Source organism: Vipera berus, assembly GCF_964194415.1.
Source record: "Vipera berus genome assembly, contig: HAP1_SCAFFOLD_27, whole genome shotgun sequence".
NCBI lineage: Eukaryota > Metazoa > Chordata > Lepidosauria > Squamata > Viperidae > Vipera > Vipera berus.
This window is the reverse complement of record NW_027673656.1, coordinates 957,396-980,194: the sequence shown is the minus strand read 5'-3', so window position 1 is coordinate 980,194 and position 22,799 is coordinate 957,396.

Here is a 22,799-nt window from a genome sequence, read left to right as displayed (position 1 = left end):
GACCAAAAAACCATGACTTTTGCAGATCTGAAGTTTCCTTGCGGAGATAGCCCATGCTATATCTTGCATTTGTTAGGAAAAACTGCTTATAGCATGAAAAGTGCCCATTGCAGATAGAGCTCAAATTCGCAAAACAAACACATATTCCTGTTCCCCTGCCTCCCCGAAGACCAAAAAACCATGACTTTTGCAGATCTGAAGTTTCCTTGCGGAGATAGCCCATGCTATATCTTGCATTTGTTAAGAAAAACTGCTTATAGCATGAAAAGTGCCCATTGCAGATAGAGCTCAAATTCGCAAAACAAACACATATTCCTGTTCCCCTGCCTCCCCGAAGACCAAAAAACCATGAGTTTTGCAGATCTGAAGTTTCCTTGCGGAGATAGCCCATGCTATATCTTGCATTTGTTAGGAAAAACTGCTTATAGTATGAAAAGTGCCCATTGCAGAAAAAGCTCAAATTCGAAAAACAAACACATATTCCTGTTCCCCTGCCTCCCCGAAGACCAAAAAACCATGAGTTTTGCAGATCTGAAGTTTCCTTGCGGAGATAGCCCATGCTATATCTTGCATTTGTTAGGAAAAACTGCTTAGAGCATGAAAAGTGCCCATTGAAGATAGAGCTCAAATTCGAAAAACAAACACATATTCCTGTTCCCCTGCCTCCCCGAAGACCAAAAAACCATGACTTTTGCAGATCTGAAGTTTCCTTGCAGAGATAGCCCATGCTATATCTTGCATTTGTTAGGAAAAACTGCTTAGAGCATGAAAAGTGCCCATTGCAGAAAGAGCTCAAATTCGAAAAACAAACACGTATTCATGTTCCCCCGGCTCACTGAACACCAAAAAAACCATGACTTTTGCAGATCTGAAGTTTCCTTGCGGAGATAGCCCATGCTATATCTTGCATTTGTTAGGAAAAACTGCTTATAGCATGAAAAGTGCCCATTGCAGATAGAGCTCAAATTCGCAAAACAAACACATATTCCTGTTCCCCTGCCTCCCCGAAGACCAAAAAACCATGAGTTTTGCAGATCTGAAGTTTCCTTGCGGAGATAGCCCATGATATATCTTGCATTTGTTAGGAAAAACTTCTTATAGCATGAAAAGTGCCCATTGCAGAAAAAGCTCAAATTCGAAAAACAAACACATATTCCTGTTCCCCTGCCTCCCCGAAGACCAAAAAACCATGAGTTTTGCAGATCTGAAGTTTCCTTGCGGAGATAGCCCATGCTATATCTTGCATTTGTTAGGAAAAACTGCTTAGAGCATGAAAAGTGCCCATTGCAGATAGAGCTCAAATTCGCAAAACAAACACATATTCCTGTTCCCCTGCCTCCCCGAAGACCAAAAAACCATGACTTTTGCAGATCTGAAGTTTCCTTGCAGAGATAGCCCATGCTATATCTTGCATTTGTTAGGAAAAACTGCTTAGAGCATGAAAAGTGCCCATTGCAGAAAGAGCTCAAATTCGAAAAACAAACACGTATTCATGTTCCCCCGGCTCACTGAACACCAAAAAACCATGAGTTTTGCAGATCTGAAGTTTCCTTGTGGAGATAGCCCATGTTATATCTTGCATTTGTTAGGAAAAACTGCTTATAGCATGAAAAGTGCCCATTGCAGATAGAGCTCAAATTCGCAAAACAAACACATATTCATGTTCCCCTGTCTCCCCGAAGACCAAAAAACCATGACTTTTGCAGATCTGAAGTTTCCTTGCGGAGATAGCCCATGCTATATCTTGCATTTGTTAGGAAAAACTGCTTATAGCATGAAAAGTGCCCATTGCAGATAGAGCTCAAATTCGCAAAACAAACACATATTCCTGTTCCCCTGCCTCCCCGAAGACCAAAAAACCATGACTTTTGCAGATCTGAAGTTTCCTTGCGGAGATAGCCCATGCTATATCTTGCATTTGTTAGGAAAAACTGCTTATAGCATGAAAAGTGCCCATTGCAGATAGAGCTCGCAAAACAAACACATATTCCTGTTCCCCTGCCTCCCCGAAGACCAAAAAACCATGAGTTTTGCAGATCTGAAGTTTCCTTGTGGAGATAGCCCATGCTATATCTTGCATTTGTTAGGAAAAACTGCTTATAGTATGAAAAGTGCCCATTGCAGAAAAAGCTCAAATTCGAAAAACAAACACATATTCCTGTTCCCCTGCCTCCCCGAAGACCAAAAAACCATGAGTTTTGCAGATCTGAAGTTTCCTTGCGGAGATAGCCCATGCTATATCTTGCATTTGTTAGGAAAAACTGCTTAGAGCATGAAAAGTGCCCATTGAAGATAGAGCTCAAATTCGAAAAACAAACACATATTCCTGTTCCCCTGCCTCCCCGAAGACCAAAAAACCATGACTTTTGCAGATCTGAAGTTTCCTTGCAGAGATAGCCCATGCTATATCTTGCATTTGTTAGGAAAAACTGCTTAGAGCATGAAAAGTGCCCATTGCAGAAAGAGCTCAAATTCGAAAAACAAACACGTATTCATGTTCCCCCGGCTCACTGAACACCAAAAAAACCATGACTTTTGCAGATCTGAAGTTTCCTTGCGGAGATAGCCCATGCTATATCTTGCATTTGTTAGGAAAAACTGCTTATAGTATGAAAAGTGCCCATTGCAGAAAAAGCTCAAATTCGAAAAACAAACGCATATTCCTGTTCCCCTGCCTCCCCGAAGACCAAAAAACCATGACTTTTGCAGATGTGAAGTTTCCTTGCGGAGATAGCCCATGCTATATCTTGCATTTGTTAGGAAAAACTGCTTAGAGCATGGAAAGTGCCCATTGCAGAAAGAGCTCAAATTCGAAAAACAAACACGTATTCATGTTCCCTTGTCTCCCCGAAGACCAAAAAACCATGACTTTTGCAGATCTGAAGTTTCCTTGCGGAGATAGCCCATGCTATATCTTGCATTTGTTAGGAAAAACTGCTTATAGCATGAAAAGTGCCCATTGCAGATAGAGCTCAAATTCGCAAAACAAACACATATTCATGTTCCCCTGTCTCCCCGAAGACCAAAAAAGCATGACTTTTCAAGATCTGAAGTTTCCTTGCGGAGATAGCCCATGCTATATCTTGCATTTGTTAGGAAAAACTGCTTATAGCATGAAAAGTGCCCATTGCAGATAGAGCTCAAATTCGCAAAACAAACACATATTCCTGTTCCCCTGCCTCCCCGAAGACCAAAAAACCATGACTTTTGCAGATCTGAAGTTTCCTTGCGGAGATAGCCCATGCTATATCTTGCATTTGTTAGGAAAAACTGCTTATAGTATGAAAAGTGCCCATTGCAGAAAAAGCTCAAATTCGAAAAACAAACACATATTCCTGTTCCCCTGCCTCCCCGAAGACCAAAAAACCATGACTTTTGCAGATGTGAAGTTTCCTTGCGGAGATAGCCCATGCTATATCTTGCATTTCTTAGGAAAAACTGCTTAGAGCATGAAAAGTGCCCATTGCAGAAAGAGCTCAAATTCGAAAAACAAACACGTATTCATGTTCCCTTGTCTCCCCGAAGACCAAAAAACCATGACTTTTGCAGATCTGAAGTTTCCTTGCGGAGATAGCCCATGCTATATCTTGCATTTGTTAGGAAAAACTGCTTATAGCATGAAAAGTGCCCATTGCAGATAGAGCTCAAATTCGCAAAACAAACACATATTCCTGTTCCCCTGCCTCCCCGAAGACCAAAAAACCATGACTTTTGCAGATCTGAAGTTTCCTTGCGGAGATAGCCCATGCTATATCTTGCATTTGTTAGGAAAAACTGCTTATAGCATGAAAAGTGCCCATTGCAGATAGAGCTCAAATTCGCAAAACAAACACATATTCCTGTTCCCCTGCCTCCCCGAAGACCAAAAAACCATGAGTTTTGCAGATCTGAAGTTTCCTTGCGGAGATAGCCCATGATATATCTTGCATTTGTTAGGAAAAACTTCTTATAGCATGAAAAGTGCCCATTGCAGAAAAAGCTCAAATTCGAAAAACAAACACATATTCCTGTTCCCCTGCCCCCCCGAAGACCAAAAAACCATGAGTTTTGCAGATCTGAAGTTTCCTTGCGGAGATAGCCCATGCTATATCTTGCATTTGTTAGGAAAAACTGCTTAGAGCATGAAAAGTGCCCATTGCAGATAGAGCTCAAATTCGCAAAACAAACACATATTCCTGTTGCTTGCCTCCCCGAAGACCAAAAAACCATGACTTTTGCAGATCTGAAGTTTCCTTGCAGAGATAGCCCATGCTATATCTTGCATTTGTTAGGAAAAACTGCTTAGAGCATGAAAAGTGCCCATTGCAGAAAGAGCTCAAATTCGAAAAACAAACACGTATTCATGTTCCCCCGGCTCACTGAACACCAAAAAACCATGAGTTTTGCAGATCTGAAGTTTCCTTGTGGAGATAGCCCATGTTATATCTTGCATTTGTTAGGAAAAACTGCTTATAGCATGAAAAGTGCCCATTGCAGATAGAGCTCAAATTCGCAAAACAAACACATATTCATGTTCCCCTGTCTCCCCGAAGACCAAAAAACCATGACTTTTGCAGATCTGAAGTTTCCTTGCGGAGATAGCCCATGCTATATCTTGCATTTGTTAGGAAAAACTGCTTATAGCATGAAAAGTGCCCATTGCAGATAGAGCTCAAATTCGCAAAACAAACACATATTCCTGTTCCCCTGCCTCCCCGAAGACCAAAAAACCATGACTTTTGCAGATCTGAAGTTTCCTTGCGGAGATAGCCCATGCTATATCTTGCATTTGTTAGGAAAAACTGCTTATAGCATGAAAAGTGCCCATTGCAGATAGAGCTCAAATTCGCAAAACAAACACATATTCCTGTTCCCCTGCCTCCCCGAAGACCAAAAAACCATGACTTTTGCAGATCTGAAGTTTCCTTGCGGAGATAGCCCATGCTATATCTTGCATTTGTTAAGAAAAACTGCTTATAGCATGAAAAGTGCCCATTGCAGATAGAGCTCAAATTCGCAAAACAAACACATATTCCTGTTCCCCTGCCTCCCCGAAGACCAAAAAACCATGAGTTTTGCAGATCTGAAGTTTCCTTGCGGAGATAGCCCATGATATATCTTGCATTTGTTAGGAAAAACTGCTTATAGTATGAAAAGTGCCCATTGCAGAAAAAGCTCAAATTCGAAAAACAAACACATATTCCTGTTCCCCTGCCTCCCCGAAGACCAAAAAACCATGACTTTTGCAGATGTGAAGTTTCCTTGCGGAGATAGCCCATGCTATATCTTGCATTTGTTAGGAAAAACTGCTTAGAGCATGAAAAGTGCCCATTGCAGATAGAGCTCAAATTCGCAAAACAAACACATATTCCTGTTCCCCTGCCTCCCCGAAGACCAAAAAACCATGACTTTTGCAGATCTGAAGTTTCCTTGCGGAGATAGCCCATGCTATATCTTGCATTTGTTAGGAAAAACTGCTTATAGTATGAAAAGTGCCCATTGCAGAAAAAGCTCAAATTCGAAAAACAAACACATATTCCTGTTCCCCTGCCTCCCCGAAGACCAAAAAACCATGAGTTTTGCAGATCTGAAGTTTCCTTGCGGAGATAGCCCATGCTATATCTTGCATTTGTTAGGAAAAACTGCTTAGAGCATGAAAAGTGCCCATTGCAGATAGAGCTCAAATTCGCAAAACAAACACATATTCCTGTTCCCCTGCCTCCCCGAAGACCAAAAAACCATGACTTTTGCAGATCTGAAGTTTCCTTGCAGAGATAGCCCATGCTATATCTTGCATTTGTTAGGAAAAACTGCTTAGAGCATGAAAAGTGCCCATTGCAGAAAGAGCTCAAATTCGAAAAACAAACACGTGTTCATGTTCCCCCGGCTCACTGAACACCAAAAAACCATGAGTTTTGCAGATCTGAAGTTTCCTTGTGGAGATAGCCCATGTTATATCTTGCATTTGTTAGGAAAAACTGCTTATAGCATGAAAAGTGCCCATTGCAGATAGATCTCAAATTCGCAAAACAAACACATATTCATGTTCCCCTGTCTCCCTGAAGACCAAAAAACCATGACTTTTGCAGATCTGAAGTTTCCTTGCGGAGATAGCCCATGCTATATCTTGCATTTGTTAGGAAAAACTGCTTATAGCATGAAAAGTGCCCATTGCAGATAGAGCTCAAATTCGCAAAACAAACACATATTCCTGTTCCCCTGCCCCCCCGAAGACCAAAAAACCATGACTTTTGCAGATCTGAAGTTTCCTTGCGGAGATAGCCCATGCTATATCTTGCATTTGTTAGGAAAAACTGCTTATAGCATGAAAAGTGCCCATTGCAGATAGAGCTCAAATTCGCAAAACAAACACATATTCCTGTTCCCCTGCCTCCCCGAAGACCAAAAAACCATGACTTTTGCAGATCTGAAGTTTCCTTGCGGAGATAGCCCATGCTATATCTTGCATTTGTTAAGAAAAACTGCTTAAAGCATGAAAAGTGCCCATTGCAGATAGAGCTCAAATTCGCAAAACAAACACATATTCCTGTTCCCCTGCCTCCCCGAAGACCAAAAAACCATGAGTTTTGCAGATCTGAAGTTTCCTTGCGGAGATAGCCCATGATATATCTTGCATTTGTTAGGAAAAACTGCTTATAGTATGAAAAGTGCCCATTGCAGAAAAAGCTCAAATTCGAAAAACAAACACATATTCCTGTTCCCCTGCCTCCCCGAAGACCAAAAAACCATGAGTTTTGCAGATCTGAAGTTTCCTTGCGGAGATAGCCCATGCTATATCTTGCATTTGTTAGGAAAAACTGCTTAGAGCATGAAAAGTGCCCATTGCAGATAGAGCTCAAATTCGCAAAACAAACACATATTCCTGTTCCCCTGCCTCCCCGAAGACCAAAAAACCATGACTTTTGCAGATCTGAAGTTTCCTTGCAGAGATAGCCCATGCTATATCTTGCATTTGTTAGGAAAAACTGCTTAGAGCATGAAAAGTGCCCATTGCAGAAAGAGCTCAAATTCGAAAAACAAACACGTATTCATGTTCCCCCGGCTCACTGAACACCAAAAAACCATGAGTTTTGCAGATCTGAAGTTTCCTTGTGGAGATAGCCCATGTTATATCTTGCATTTGTTAGGAAAAACTGCTTATAGCATGAAAAGTGCCCATTGCAGATAGAGCTCAAATTCGCAAAACAAACACATATTCATGTTCCCCTGTCTCCCCGAAGACCAAAAAACCATGACTTTTGCAGATCTGAAGTTTCCTTGCGGAGATAGCCCATGCTATATCTTGCATTTGTTAAGAAAAACTGCTTAAAGCATGAAAAGTGCCCATTGCAGATAGAGCTCAAATTCGCAAAACAAACACATATTCCTGTTCCCCTGCCTCCCCGAAGACCAAAAAACCATGAGTTTTGCAGATCTGAAGTTTCCTTGCGGAGATAGCCCATGATATATCTTGCATTTGTTAGGAAAAACTGCTTATAGTATGAAAAGTGCCCATTGCAGAAAAAGCTCAAATTCGAAAAACAAACACATATTCCTGTTCCCCTGCCTCCCCGAAGACCAAAAAACCATGAGTTTTGCAGATCTGAAGTTTCCTTGCGGAGATAGCCCATGCTATATCTTGCATTTGTTAGGAAAAACTGCTTAGAGCATGAAAAGTGCCCATTGCAGATAGAGCTCAAATTCGCAAAACAAACACATATTCCTGTTCCCCTGCCTCCCCGAAGACCAAAAAACCATGACTTTTGCAGATCTGAAGTTTCCTTGCAGAGATAGCCCATGCTATATCTTGCATTTGTTAGGAAAAACTGCTTAGAGCATGAAAAGTGCCCATTGCAGAAAGAGCTCAAATTCGAAAAACAAACACGTATTCATGTTCCCCCGGCTCACTGAACACCAAAAAACCATGAGTTTTGCAGATCTGAAGTTTCCTTGTGGAGATAGCCCATGTTATATCTTGCATTTGTTAGGAAAAACTGCTTATAGCATGAAAAGTGCCCATTGCAGATAGAGCTCAAATTCGCAAAACAAACACATATTCATGTTCCCCTGTCTCCCCGAAGACCAAAAAACCATGACTTTTGCAGATCTGAAGTTTCCTTGCGGAGATAGCCCATGCTATATCTTGCATTTGTTAGGAAAAACTGCTTATAGCATGAAAAGTGCCCATTGCAGATAGAGCTCAAATTCGCAAAACAAACACATATTCCTTTTCCCCTGCCTCCCCGAAGACCAAAAAACCATGACTTTTGCAGATCTGAAGTTTCCTTGCGGAGATAGCCCATGCTATATCTTGCATTTGTTAGGAAAAACTGCTTATAGTATGAAAAGTGCCCATTGCAGAAAAAGCTCAAATTCGAAAAACAAACACATATTCCTGTTCCCCTGCCTCCCCGAAGACCAAAAAACCATGACCTTTGCAGATGTGAAGTTTCCTTGCGGAGATAGCCCATGCTATATCTTGCATTTGTTAGGAAAAACTGCTTAGAGCATGAAAAGTGCCCATTGCAGAAAGAGCTCAAATTCGAAAAACAAACACGTATTCATGTTCCCTTGTCTCCCCGAAGACCAAAAAACCATGACTTTTGCAGATCTGAAGTTTCCTTGCGGAGATAGCCCATGCTATATCTTGCATTTGTTAGGAAAAACTGCTTATAGCATGAAAAGTGCCCATTGCAGATAGAGCTCAAATTCGCAAAACAAACACATATTCATGTTCCCCTGTCTCCCCGAAGACCAAAAAAGCATGACTTTTCAAGATCTGAAGTTTCCTTGCGGAGATAGCCCATGCTATATCTTGCATTTGTTAGGAAAAACTGCTTATAGCATGAAAAGTGCCCATTGCAGATAGAGCTCAAATTCGCAAAACAAACACATATTCCTGTTCCCCTGCCTCCCCGAAGACCAAAAAACCATGACTTTTGCAGATCTGAAGTTTCCTTGCGGAGATAGCCCATGCTATATCTTGCATTTGTTAGGAAAAACTGCTTATAGTATGAAAAGTGCCCATTGCAGAAAAAGCTCAAATTCGAAAAACAAACACATATTCCTGTTCCCCTGCCTCCCCGAAGACCAAAAAACCATGACTTTTGCAGATGTGAAGTTTCCTTGCGGAGATAGCCCATGCTATATCTTGCATTTGTTAGGAAAAACTGCTTAGAGCATGAAAAGTGCCCATTGCAGATAGAGCTCAAATTCGCAAAACAAACACATATTCCTGTTGCTTGCCTCCCCGAAGACCAAAAAACCATGACTTTTGCAGATCTGAAGTTTCCTTGCAGAGATAGCCCATGCTATATCTTGCATTTGTTAGGAAAAACTGCTTAGAGCATGAAAAGTGCCCATTGCAGAAAGAGCTCAAATTCGAAAAACAAACACGTATTCATGTTCCCCCGGCTCACTGAACACCAAAAAACCATGAGTTTTGCAGATCTGAAGTTTCCTTGTGGAGATAGCCCATGTTATATCTTGCATTTGTTAGGAAAAACTGCTTATAGCATGAAAAGTGCCCATTGCAGATAGAGCTCAAATTCGCAAAACAAACACATATTCATGTTCCCCTGCCTCCCCGAAGACCAAAAAACCATGACTTTTGCAGATCTGAAGTTTCCTTGCGGAGATAGCCCATGCTATATCTTGCATTTGTTAGGAAAAACTGCTTATAGCATGAAAAGTGCCCATTGCAGATAGAGCTCAAATTCGCAAAACAAACACATATTCCTGTTCCCCTGCCTCCCCGAAGACCAAAAAACCATGACTTTTGCAGATCTGAAGTTTCCTTGCGGAGATAGCCCATGCTATATCTTGCATTTGTTAAGAAAAACTGCTTATAGCATGAAAAGTGCCCATTGCAGATAGAGCTCAAATTCGCAAAACAAACACATATTCCTGTTCCCCTGCCTCCCCGAAGACCAAAAAACCATGAGTTTTGCAGATCTGAAGTTTCCTTGCGGAGATAGCCCATGATATATCTTGCATTTGTTAGGAAAAACTGCTTATAGTATGAAAAGTGCCCATTGCAGAAAAAGCTCAAATTCGAAAAACAAACACATATTCCTGTTCCCCTGCCTCCCCGAAGACCAAAAAACCATGACTTTTGCAGATGTGAAGTTTCCTTGCGGAGATAGCCCATGCTATATCTTGCATTTGTTAGGAAAAACTGCTTAGAGCATGAAAAGTGCCCATTGCAGATAGAGCTCAAATTCGCAAAACAAACACATATTCCTGTTCCCCTGCCTCCCCGAAGACCAAAAAACCATGACTTTTGCAGATCTGAAGTTTCCTTGCGGAGATAGCCCATGCTATATCTTGCATTTGTTAGGAAAAACTGCTTATAGTATGAAAAGTGCCCATTGCAGAAAAAGCTCAAATTCGAAAAACAAACACATATTCCTGTTCCCCTGCCTCCCCGAAGACCAAAAAACCATGAGTTTTGCAGATCTGAAGTTTCCTTGCGGAGATAGCCCATGCTATATCTTGCATTTGTTAGGAAAAACTGCTTAGAGCATGAAAAGTGCCCATTGCAGATAGAGCTCAAATTCGCAAAACAAACACATATTCCTGTTCCCCTGCCTCCCCGAAGACCAAAAAACCATGACTTTTGCAGATCTGAAGTTTCCTTGCAGAGATAGCCCATGCTATATCTTGCCTTTGTTAGGAAAAACTGCTTAGAGCATGAAAAGTGCCCATTGCAGAAAGAGCTCAAATTCGAAAAACAAACACGTGTTCATGTTCCCCCGGCTCACTGAACACCAAAAAACCATGAGTTTTGCAGATCTGAAGTTTCCTTGTGGAGATAGCCCATGTTATATCTTGCATTTGTTAGGAAAAACTGCTTATAGCATGAAAAGTGCCCATTGCAGATAGATCTCAAATTCGCAAAACAAACACATATTCATGTTCCCCTGTCTCCCCGAAGACCAAAAAACCATGACTTTTGCAGATCTGAAGTTTCCTTGCGGAGATAGCCCATGCTATATCTTGCATTTGTTAGGAAAAACTGCTTATAGCATGAAAAGTGCCCATTGCAGATAGAGCTCAAATTCGCAAAACAAACACATATTCCTGTTCCCCTGCCCCCCCGAAGACCAAAAAACCATGACTTTTGCAGATCTGAAGTTTCCTTGCGGAGATAGCCCATGCTATATCTTGCATTTGTTAGGAAAAACTGCTTATAGCATGAAAAGTGCCCATTGCAGATAGAGCTCAAATTCGCAAAACAAACACATATTCCTGTTCCCCTGCCTCCCCGAAGACCAAAAAACCATGACTTTTGCAGATCTGAAGTTTCCTTGCGGAGATAGCCCATGCTATATCTTGCATTTGTTAAGAAAAACTGCTTAAAGCATGAAAAGTGCCCATTGCAGATAGAGCTCAAATTCGCAAAACAAACACATATTCCTGTTCCCCTGCCTCCCCGAAGACCAAAAAACCATGAGTTTTGCAGATCTGAAGTCTCCTTGCGGAGATAGCCCATGATATATCTTGCATTTGTTAGGAAAAACTGCTTATAGTATGAAAAGTGCCCATTGCAGAAAAAGCTCAAATTCGAAAAACAAACACATATTCCTGTTCCCCTGCCTCCCCGAAGACCAAAAAACCATGAGTTTTGCAGATCTGAAGTTTCCTTGCGGAGATAGCCCATGCTATATCTTGCATTTGTTAGGAAAAACTGCTTAGAGCATGAAAAGTGCCCATTGCAGATAGAGCTCAAATTCGCAAAACAAACACATATTCCTGTTCCCCTGCCTCCCCGAAGACCAAAAAACCATGACTTTTGCAGATCTGAAGTTTCCTTGCAGAGATAGCCCATGCTATGTCTTGCATTTGTTAGGAAAAACTGCTTAGAGCATGAAAAGTGCCCATTGCAGAAAGAGCTCAAATTCGAAAAACAAACACGTATTCATGTTCCCCCGGCTCACTGAACACCAAAAAACCATGAGTTTTGCAGATCTGAAGTTTCCTTGTGGAGATAGCCCATGTTATATCTTGCATTTGTTAGGAAAAACTGCTTATAGCATGAAAAGTGCCCATTGCAGATAGAGCTCAAATTCGCAAAACAAACACATATTCATGTTCCCCTGTCTCCCCGAAGACCAAAAAACCATGACTTTTGCAGATCTGAAGTTTCCTTGCGGAGATAGCCCATGCTATATCTTGCATTTGTTAGGAAAAACTGCTTATAGCATGAAAAGTGCCCATTGCAGATAGAGCTCAAATTCGCAAAACAAACACATATTCCTGTTCCCCTGCCTCCCCGAAGACCAAAAAACCATGACTTTTGCAGATCTGAAGTTTCCTTGCGGAGATAGCCCATGCTATATCTTGCATTTGTTAGGAAAAACTGCTTATAGTATGAAAAGTGCCCATTGCAGAAAAAGCTCAAATTCGAAAAACAAACACATATTCCTGTTCGCCTGCCTCCCCGAAGACCAAAAAACCATGACCTTTGCAGATGTGAAGTTTCCTTGCGGAGATAGCCCATGCTATATCTTGCATTTGTTAGGAAAAACTGCTTAGAGCATGAAAAGTGCCCATTGCAGAAAGAGCTCAAATTCGAAAAACAAACACGTATTCATGTTCCCTTGTCTCCCCGAAGACCAAAAAACCATGACTTTTGCAGATCTGAAGTTTCCTTGCGGAGATAGCCCATGCTATATCTTGCATTTGTTAGGAAAAACTGCTTATAGCATGAAAAGTGCCCATTGCAGATAGAGCTCAAATTCGCAAAACAAACACATATTCCTGTTCCCCTGCCTCCCCGAAGACCAAAAAACCATGACTTTTGCAGATCTGAAGTTTCCTTGCGGAGATAGCCCATGCTATATCTTGCATTTGTTAAGAAAAACTGCTTATAGCATGAAAAGTGCCCATTGCAGATAGAGCTCAAATTCGCAAAACAAACACATATTCCTGTTCCCCTGCCTCCCCGAAGACCAAAAAACCATGAGTTTTGCAGATCTGAAGTTTCCTTGCGGAGATAGCCCATGCTATATCTTGCATTTGTTAGGAAAAACTGCTTACAGTATGAAAAGTGCCCATTGCAGAAAAAGCTCAAATTCGAAAAACAAACACATATTCCTGTTCCCCTGCCTCCCGAAGACCAAAAAACCATGACTTTTGGAGATGTGAAGTTTCCTTGCGGAGGTAGACCATGCTATATCTTGCATTTGTTAGGAAAAACTGCTTATAGTATGAAAAGTGCCCATTGCAGAAAGAGCTCAAATTCGAAAAACAAACACATATTCCTGTTCCCCTGCCTCCCCGAAGATCAAAAAACCATGACTTTTGCAGATCTGAAGTTTCCTTGCAGAGATAGCCCATGCTATATCTTGCATTTGTTAGGAAAAACTGCTTAGAGCATGAAAAGTGCCCATTGCAGAAAGAGCTCAAATTCGAAAAACAAACACATATTCATGTTCCCCCGGCTCAATGAACACCAAAAAACCATGAGTTTTGCAGATCTGAAGTTTCCTTGCGGAGATAGCCCATGATATATCTTGCATTTGTTAGGAAAAACTGCTTATAGTATGAAAAGTGCCCATTTCACAAAGAGCTCAAATTCAAAAAACAAACACATATTCCTGTTCCCCTGCCTCCCCGAAGACCAAAAAACCATGACTTTTGCAGATGTGAAGTTTCCTTGCGGAGATAGCCCATGCTATATCTTGCATTTGTTAGGAAAAACTGCTTAGAGCATGAAAAGTGCCCATTGCAGAAAGAGCTCAAATTCGAAAAACAAACACGTATTCATGTTCCCCCGGCTCACTGAACACCAAAAAACCATGACTTTTGCAGATCTGAAGTTTCCTTGCGGAGATAGCCCATGTTATATCTTGCATTTGTTAGGAAAAACTGCTTAGAGCATGAAAAGTGCCCATTGCAGAAAGAGCTCAAATTCGAAAAACAAACACGTATTCATGTTCCCCTGCCTCCCCGAAGACGAAAAAACCATGACTTTTGCAGATCTGAAGTTTCCTTGCGGAGATAGCCCATGATATATCTTGCATTTGTTAGGAAAAACTGCTTATAGCATGAAAAGTCCCCATTGCAGATAGAGCTCAAATTCACAAAACAAACACATATTCCTGTTCCCCTGCCTCCCCGAAGACCAAAAAACCATGACCTTTGCAGATCTGAAGTTTCCTTGCGGAGATAGCCCATGCTATATCTTGCATTTGTTAGGAAAAACTGCTTATAGTATGAAAAGTGCCCATTGCAGATAGAGCTCAAATTCGCAAAACAAACACATATTCCTGTTCCCCTGCCTCCCCGAAGACCAAAAAACCATGACTTTTGCAGATGTGAAGTTTCCTTGCGGAGATAGCCCATGCTATATCTTGCATTTGTTTGGAAAAACTGCTTAGAGCATGAAAAGTGCCCATTGCAGAAAGAGCTCAAATTCGAAAAACAAACACGTATTCATGTTCCCCCGGCTCACTGAACACCAAAAAACCATGACTTTTGCAGATCTGAAGTTTCCTTGCGGAGATAGCCCATGTTATATCTTGCATTTGTTAGGAAAAACTGCTTAGAGCATGAAGAGTGCCCTTTGCAGAAAGAGCTAAAATTCGAAAAACAAACACGTATTCATGTTCCCCCGGCTCACAGAACACCAAAAAACCATGACTTTTGCAGATCTGAAGTTTCCTTGCGGAGATAGCCCATGCTATATCTTGCATTTGTTAGGAAAAACTGCTTATAGTATGAAAAGTGCCCATTGCAGAAAAAGCTAAAATTCGAAAAACAAACACATATTCCTGTTCCCCTGCGTCCCCGAAGACCAAAAAACCATGACTTTTGCAGATGTGAAATTTCCTTGCGGAGATAGCCCATGCTATATCTTGCATTTGTTAGGAAAAACTGCTTAGAGCATGAAAAGTGCCCATTGCAGAAAGAGCTCAAATTCGAAAAACAAACACGTATTCATGTTCCCTTGTCTCCCCGAAGACCAAAAAACCATGACTTCTGCAGATGTGAAGTTTCCTTGCGGAGGTAGCCCATGCTATATCTTGCATTTGTTAGGAAAAACTGCTTAGAGAATGAAAAGTGCCCATTGCAGAAAGAGCTCAAATTCGAAAAACAAACACGTATTCATGTTCCCCCGGCTCAATGAACACCAAAAAACCATGAGTTTTGCAGATCTGAAGTTTCCTTGCGGAGATAGCCCATGATATATCTTGCATTTGTTAGGAAAAACTGCTTATAATATGAAAAGTGCCCATTTCACAAAGAGCTCAAATTCAAAAAACAAACACATATTCCTGTTCCCCTGCCTCCCCGAAGACCAAAAAACCATGACTTTTGCAGATGTGAGTTTCCTTGCGGAGATAGCCCATGCTATATCTTGCATTTGTTAGGAAAAACTGCTTAGAGCATGAAAAGTGCCCATTGCAGAAAGAGCTCAAATTCGAAAAACAAACACGTATTCATGTTCCCCTGCCTCCCCGAAGACGAAAAAACCATGACTTTTGCAGATCTGAAGTTTCCTTGCGGAGATAGCCCATGCTATATCTTGCATTTGTTAGGAAAAACTGCTTAGAGCATGAAAAGTGCCCATTGCAGAAAGAGCTCAAATTCGAAAAACAAACACGTATTCATGTTCCCCCGGCTCACTGAACACCAAAAAACCATGAGTTTTGCAGATCTGAAGTTTCCTTGCGGAGATAGCCCATGATATATCTTGCATTTGTTAGGAAAAACTGCTTATAGCATGAAAAGTCCCCATTGCAGATAGAGCTCAAATTCACAAAACAAACACATATTCCTGTTCCCCTGCCTCCCCGAAGACCAAAAAACCATGACCTTTGCAGATCTGAAGTTTCCTTGCGGAGATAGCCCATGCTATATCTTGCATTTGTTTGGAAAAACTTCTTAGAGCATGAAAAGTGCCCATTGCAGAAAGAGCTCAAATTCGAAAAACAAACACATATTCCTGTTCCCCTGCCTCCCCGAAGACCAAAAAACCATGACTTTTGCAGATCTGAAGTTTCCTTGCGGAGATAGCCCATGCTATATCTTGCATTTGTTAGGAAAAACTGTTTATAGTATGAAAAGTGCCCATTGCAGAAAAAGCTCAAATTCGAAAAACAAACACATATTCCTGTTCCCCTGCCTCCCCGAAGACCAAAAAACCATGACTTTTGCAGATGTGAAGTTTCCTTGCGGAGATAGCCCATGCTATATCTTGCATTTGTTAGGAAAAACTGCTTAGAGCATGAAAAGTGCCCATTGCAGAAAGAGCTCAAATTCGAAAAACAAACACGTATTCATGTTCCCTTGTCTCCCCGAAGACCAAAAAACCATGACTTTTGCAGATGTGAAGTTTCCTTGCGGAGATAGCCCATGCTATATCTTGCATTTGTTAGGAAAAACTGCTTATAGTATGAAAAGTGCCCATTGCAGAAAAAGCTCAAATTCGAAAAACAAACACATATTCCTGTTCCCCTGCCTCCCCGAAGACCAAAAAACCATGACTTTTGCAGATGTGAAGTTTCCTTGCGGAGATAGCCCATGCTATATCTTGCATTTGTTAGGAAAAACTGCTTAGAGCATGAAAAGTGCCCATTGCAGAAAGAGCTCAAATTCGAAAAACAAACACGTATTCATGTTCCCTTGTCTCCCCGAAGACCAAAAAACCATGACTTTTGCAGATGTGAAGTTTCCTTGCGGAGATAGCCCATGTTATATCTTGCATTTGTTAGGAAAAACTGCTTATAGCATGAAAAGTGCCCATTGCAGATAGAGCTCAAATTCGCAAAACAAACACATATTCATGTTCCCCTGTCTCCCCGAAGACCAAAAAACCATGACTTTTGCAGATCTGAAGTTTCCTTGCGGAGATAGCCCATGCTATATCTTGCATTTGTTAGGAAAAACTGCTTATAGCATGAAAAGTGCCCATTGCAGATAGAGCTCAAATTCGCAAAACAAACACATATTCCTGTTCCCCTGCCTCCCCGAAGACCAAAAAACCATGACTTTTGCAGATCTGAAGTTTCCTTGCGGAGATAGCCCATGCTATATCTTGCATTTGTTAGGAAAAACTGCTTATAGTATGAAAAGTGCCCATTGCAGAAAAAGCTCAAATTCGAAAAACAAACACATATTCCTGTTCCCCTGCCTCCCCGAAGACCAAAAAACCATGACCTTTGCAGATGTGAAGTTTCCTTGCGGAGATAGCCCATGCTATATCTTGCATTTGTTAGGAAAATCTGCTTAGAGCATGAAAAGTGCCCATTGCAGAAAGAGCTCAAATTCGAAAAACAAACACGTATTCATGTTCCCTTGTCTCCCCGAAGACCAAAAAACCATGACTTTTGCAGATCTGAAGTTTCCTTGCGGAGATAGCCCATGCTATATCTTGCATTTGTTAGGAAAAACTGCTTATAGCATGAAAAGTGCCCATTGCAGATAGAGCTCAAATTCGCAAAACAAACACATATTCCTGTTCCCCTGCCTCCCCGAAGACCAAAAAACCATGACTTTTGCAGATCTGAAGTTTCCTTGCGGAGATAGCCCATGCTATATCTTGCATTTGTTAAGAAAAACTGCTTATAGCATGAAAAGTGCCCATTGCAGATAGAGCTCAAATTCGCAAAACAAACACATATTCCTGTTCCCCTGCCTCCCCGAAGACCAAAAAACCATGAGTTTTGCAGATCTGAAGTTTCCTTGCGGAGATAGCCCATGCTATATCTTGCATTTGTTAGGAAAAACTGCTTACAGTATGAAAAGTGCCCATTGCAGAAAAAGCTCAAATTCGAAAAACAAACACATATTCCTGTTCCCCTGCCTCCCGAAGACCAAAAAACCATGACTTTTGCAGATGTGAAGTTTCCTTGCGGAGGTAGACCATGCTATATCTTGCATTTGTTAGGAAAAACTGCTTATAGTATGAAAAGTGCCCATTGCAGAAAGAGCTCAAATTCGAAAAACAAACACATATTCCTGTTCCCCTGCCTCCCCGAAGATCAAAAAACCATGACTTTTGCAGATCTGAAGTTTCCTTGCAGAGATAGCCCATGCTATATCTTGCATTTGTTAGGAAAAACTGCTTAGAGCATGAAAAGTGCCCATTGCAGAAAGAGCTCAAATTCGAAAAACAAACACATATTCATGTTCCCCCGGCTCAATGAACACCAAAAAACCATGAGTTTTGCAGATCTGAAGTTTCCTTGCGGAGATAGCCCATGATATATCTTGCATTTGTTAGGAAAAACTGCTTATAGTATGAAAAGTGCCCATTTCACAAAGAGCTCAAATTCAAAAAACAAACACATATTCCTGTTCCCCTGCCTCCCCGAAGACCAAAAAACCATGACTTTTGCAGATGTGAAGTTTCCTTGCGGAGATAGCCCATGCTATATCTTGCATTTGTTAGGAAAAACTGCTTAGAGCATGAAAAGTGCCCATTGCAGAAAGAGCTCAAATTCGAAAAACAAACACGTATTCATGTTCCCCCGGCTCACTGAACACCAAAAAACCATGACTTTTGCAGATCTGAAGTTTCCTTGCGGAGATAGCCCATGTTATATCTTGCATTTGTTAGGAAAAACTGCTTAGAGCATGAAAAGTGCCCATTGCAGAAAGAGCTCAAATTCGAAAAACAAACACGTATTCATGTTCCCCTGCCTCCCCGAAGACGAAAAAACCATGACTTTTGCAGATCTGAAGTTTCCTTGCGGAGATAGCCCATGATATATCTTGCATTTGTTAGGAAAAACTGCTTATAGCATGAAAAGTCCCCATTGCAGATAGAGCTCAAATTCACAAAACAAACACATATTCCTGTTCCCCTGCCTCCCCGAAGACCAAAAAACCATGACCTTTGCAGATCTGAAGTTTCCTTGCGGAGATAGCCCATGCTATATCTTGCATTTGTTAGGAAAAACTGCTTATAGTATGAAAAGTGCCCATTGCAGATAGAGCTCAAATTCGCAAAACAAACACATATTCCTGTTCCCCTGCCTCCCCGAAGACCAAAAAACCATGACTTTTGCAGATGTGAAGTTTCCTTGCGGAGATAGCCCATGCTATATCTTGCATTTGTTTGGAAAAACTGCTTAGAGCATGAAAAGTGCCCATTGCAGAAAGAGCTCAAATTCGAAAAACAAACACGTATTCATGTTCCCCCGGCTCACTGAACACCAAAAAACCATGACTTTTGCAGATCTGAAGTTTCCTTGCGGAGATAGCCCATGTTATATCTTGCATTTGTTAGGAAAAACTGCTTAGAGCATGAAGAGTGCCCTTTGCAGAAAGAGCTAAAATTCGAAAAACAAACACGTATTCATGTTCCCCCGGCTCACAGAACACCAAAAAACCATGACTTTTGCAGATCTGAAGTTTCCTTGCGGAGATAGCCCATGCTATATCTTGCATTTGTTAGGAAAAACTGCTTATAGTATGAAAAGTGCCCATTGCAGAAAAAGCTCAAATTCGAAAAACAAACACATATTCCTGTTCCCCTGCCTCCCCGAAGACCAAAAAACCATGACTTTTGCAGATGTGAAATTTCCTTGCGGAGATAGCCCATGCTATATCTTGCATTTGTTAGGAAAAACTGCTTAGAGCATGAAAAGTGCCCATTGCAGAAAGAGCTCAAATTCGAAAAACAAACACGTATTCATGTTCCCTTGTCTCCCCGAAGACCAAAAAACCATGACTTCTGCAGATGTGAAGTTTCCTTGCGGAGGTAGCCCATGCTATATCTTGCATTTGTTAGGAAAAACTGCTTAGAGAATGAAAAGTGCCCATTGCAGAAAGAGCTCAAATTCGAAAAACAAACACGTATTCATGTTCCCCCGGCTCAATGAACACCAAAAAACCATGAGTTTTGCAGATCTGAAGTTTCCTTGCGGAGATAGCCCATGATATATCTTGCATTTGTTAGGAAAAACTGCTTATAATATGAAAAGTGCCCATTTCACAAAGAGCTCAAATTCAAAAAACAAACACATATTCCTGTTCCCCTGCCTCCCCGAAGACCAAAAAACCATGACTTTTGCAGATGTGAAGTTTCCTTGCGGAGATAGCCCATGCTATATCTTGCATTTGTTAGGAAAAACTGCTTAGAGCATGAAAAGTGCCCATTGCAGAAAGAGCTCAAATTCGAAAAACAAACACGTATTCATGTTCCCCTGCCTCCCCGAAGACGAAAAAACCATGACTTTTGCAGATCTGAAGTTTCCTTGCGGAGATAGCCCATGATATATCTTGCATTTGTTAAAAAAAACTGCTTATAGCATGAAAAGTCCCCATTGCAGATAGAGCTCAAATTCACAAAACAAACACATATTCCTGTTCCCCTGCCTCCCCGAAGACCAAAAAACCATGACCTTTGCAGATCTGAAGTTTCCTTGCGGAGATAGCCCATGCTATATCTTGCATTTGTTTGGAAAAACTTCTTAGAGCATGAAAAGTGCCCATTGCAGAAAGAGCTCAAATTTGAAAAACAAACACATATTCCTGTTCCCCTGCCTCCCCGAAGACCAAAAAACCATGACTTTTGCAGATCTGAAGTTTCCTTGCGGAGATAGCCCATGCTATATCTTGCATTTGTTAGGAAAAACTGTTTATAGTATGAAAAGTGCCCATTGCAGAAAAAGCTCAAATTCGAAAAACAAACACATATTCCTGTTCCCCTGCCTCCCCGAAGACCAAAAAACCATGACTTTTGCAGATGTGAAGTTTCCTTGCGGAGATAGCCCATGCTATATCTTGCATTTGTTAGGAAAAACTGCTTAGAGCATGAAAAGTGCCCATTGCAGAAAGAGCTCAAATTCGAAAAACAAACACGTATTCATGTTCCCTTGTCTCCCCGAAGACCAAAAAACCATGACTTTTGCAGATGTGAAGTTTCCTTGCGGAGATAGCCCATGCTATATCTTGCATTTGTTAGGAAAAACTGCTTATAGTATGAAAAGTGCCCATTGCAGAAAAAGCTCAAATTCGAAAAACAAACACATATTCCTGTTCCCCTGCCTCCCCGAAGACCAAAAAACCATGACTTTTGCAGATGTGAAGTTTCCTTGCGGAGATAGCCCATGCTATATCTTGCATTTGTTAGGAAAAACTGCTTAGAGCATGAAAAGTGCCCATTGCAGAAAGAGCTCAAATTCGAAAAACAAACACGTATTCATGTTCCCTTGTCTCCCCGAAGACCAAAAAACCATGACTTTTGCAGATGTGAAGTTTCCTTGCGGAGATAGCCCATGCTATATCTTGCATTTGTTAGGAAAAACTGCTTAGAGCATGAAAAGTGCCCATTGCAGAAAGAGCTCAAATTCGAAAAACAAACACGTATTCATGTTCCCCTGTCTCCACGAAGACCAAAAAACCATGACTTTTGCAGATCTGAAGTTTCCTTGCGGAGATAGCCCATGCTATATCTTGCATTTGTTAGGAAAAACTGCTTATAGCATGAAAAGTGCCCATTGCAGATAGAGCTCAAATTCGCAAAACAAACACATATTCCTGTGCCCCTGCCTCCCCGAAGACCAAAAAACCATGACTTTCGCAGATCTGAAGTTTCCTTGCGGAGATAGCCCATGAAATATCTTGCATTTGTTAGGAAAAACTGCTTATAGTATGAAAAGTGCCCATTGCAGAAAAAGCTCAAATTCGAAAAACAAACACATATTCCTGTTCCCCTGCCTCCCCGAAGATCAAAAAACCATGACTTTTGCAGATCTGAAGTTTCCTTGCAGAGATAGCCCATGCTATGTCTTGCATTTGTTAGGAAAAACTGCTTAGAGCATGAAAAGTGCCCATTGCAGAAAGAGCTCAAATTCGAAAAACAAACACGTATTCATGTTCCCCCGGCTCACTGAACACCAAAAAACCATGAGTTTTGCAGATCTGAAGTTTCCTTGCGGAGATAGCCCATGATATATCTTGCATTTGTTAGGAAAAACTGCTTATAGCATGAAAAGTGCCCATTGCAGATAGAGCTCAAATTCGCAAAACAAACACATATTCCTGTTCCCCTGCCTCCCCGAAGACCAAAAAACCATGACTTTTGCAGATGTGAAGTTTCCTTGCGGAGATAGCCCATGCTATATCTTGCATTTGTTAGGAAAAACTGCTTAGAGCATGAAAAGTGCCCAATGCAGAAAGAGCTCAAATTCGAAAAACAAACACGTATTCATGTTCCCCCGGCTCACTGAACACCAAAAAACCATGACTTTTGCAGATCTGAAGTTTCCTTGCGGAGATAGCCCATGCTATATCTTGCATTTGTTAGGAAAAACTGCTTAGAGCATGAAAAGTGCCCATTGCAGAAAGAGCTCAAATTCGAAAAACAAACACGTATTCATGTTCCCTTGTCTCCCCGAAGACCAAAAAACCATGACTTTTGCAGATGTGAAGTTTCCTTGCGGAGATAGCCCATGCTATATCTTGCATTTGTTAGGAAAAACTGCTTATAGTATGAAAAGTGCCCATTGCAGAAAAAGCTCAAATTCGAAAAACAAACACATATTCCTGTTCCCCTGCCTCCCCGAAGACCAAAAAACCATGACTTTTGCAGATGTGAAGTTTCCTTGCGGAGATAGCCCATGCTATATCTTGCATTTGTTAGGAAAAACTGCTTAGAGCATGAAAAGTGCCCATTGCAGAAAGAGCTCAAATTCGAAAAACAAACACGTATTCATGTTCCCTTGTCTCCCCGAAGACCAAAAAACCATGACTTTTGCAGATGTGAAGTTTCCTTGCGGAGATAGCCCATGCTATATCTTGCATTTGTTAGGAAAAACTGCTTAGAGCATGAAAAGTGCCCATTGCAGAAAGAGCTCAAATTC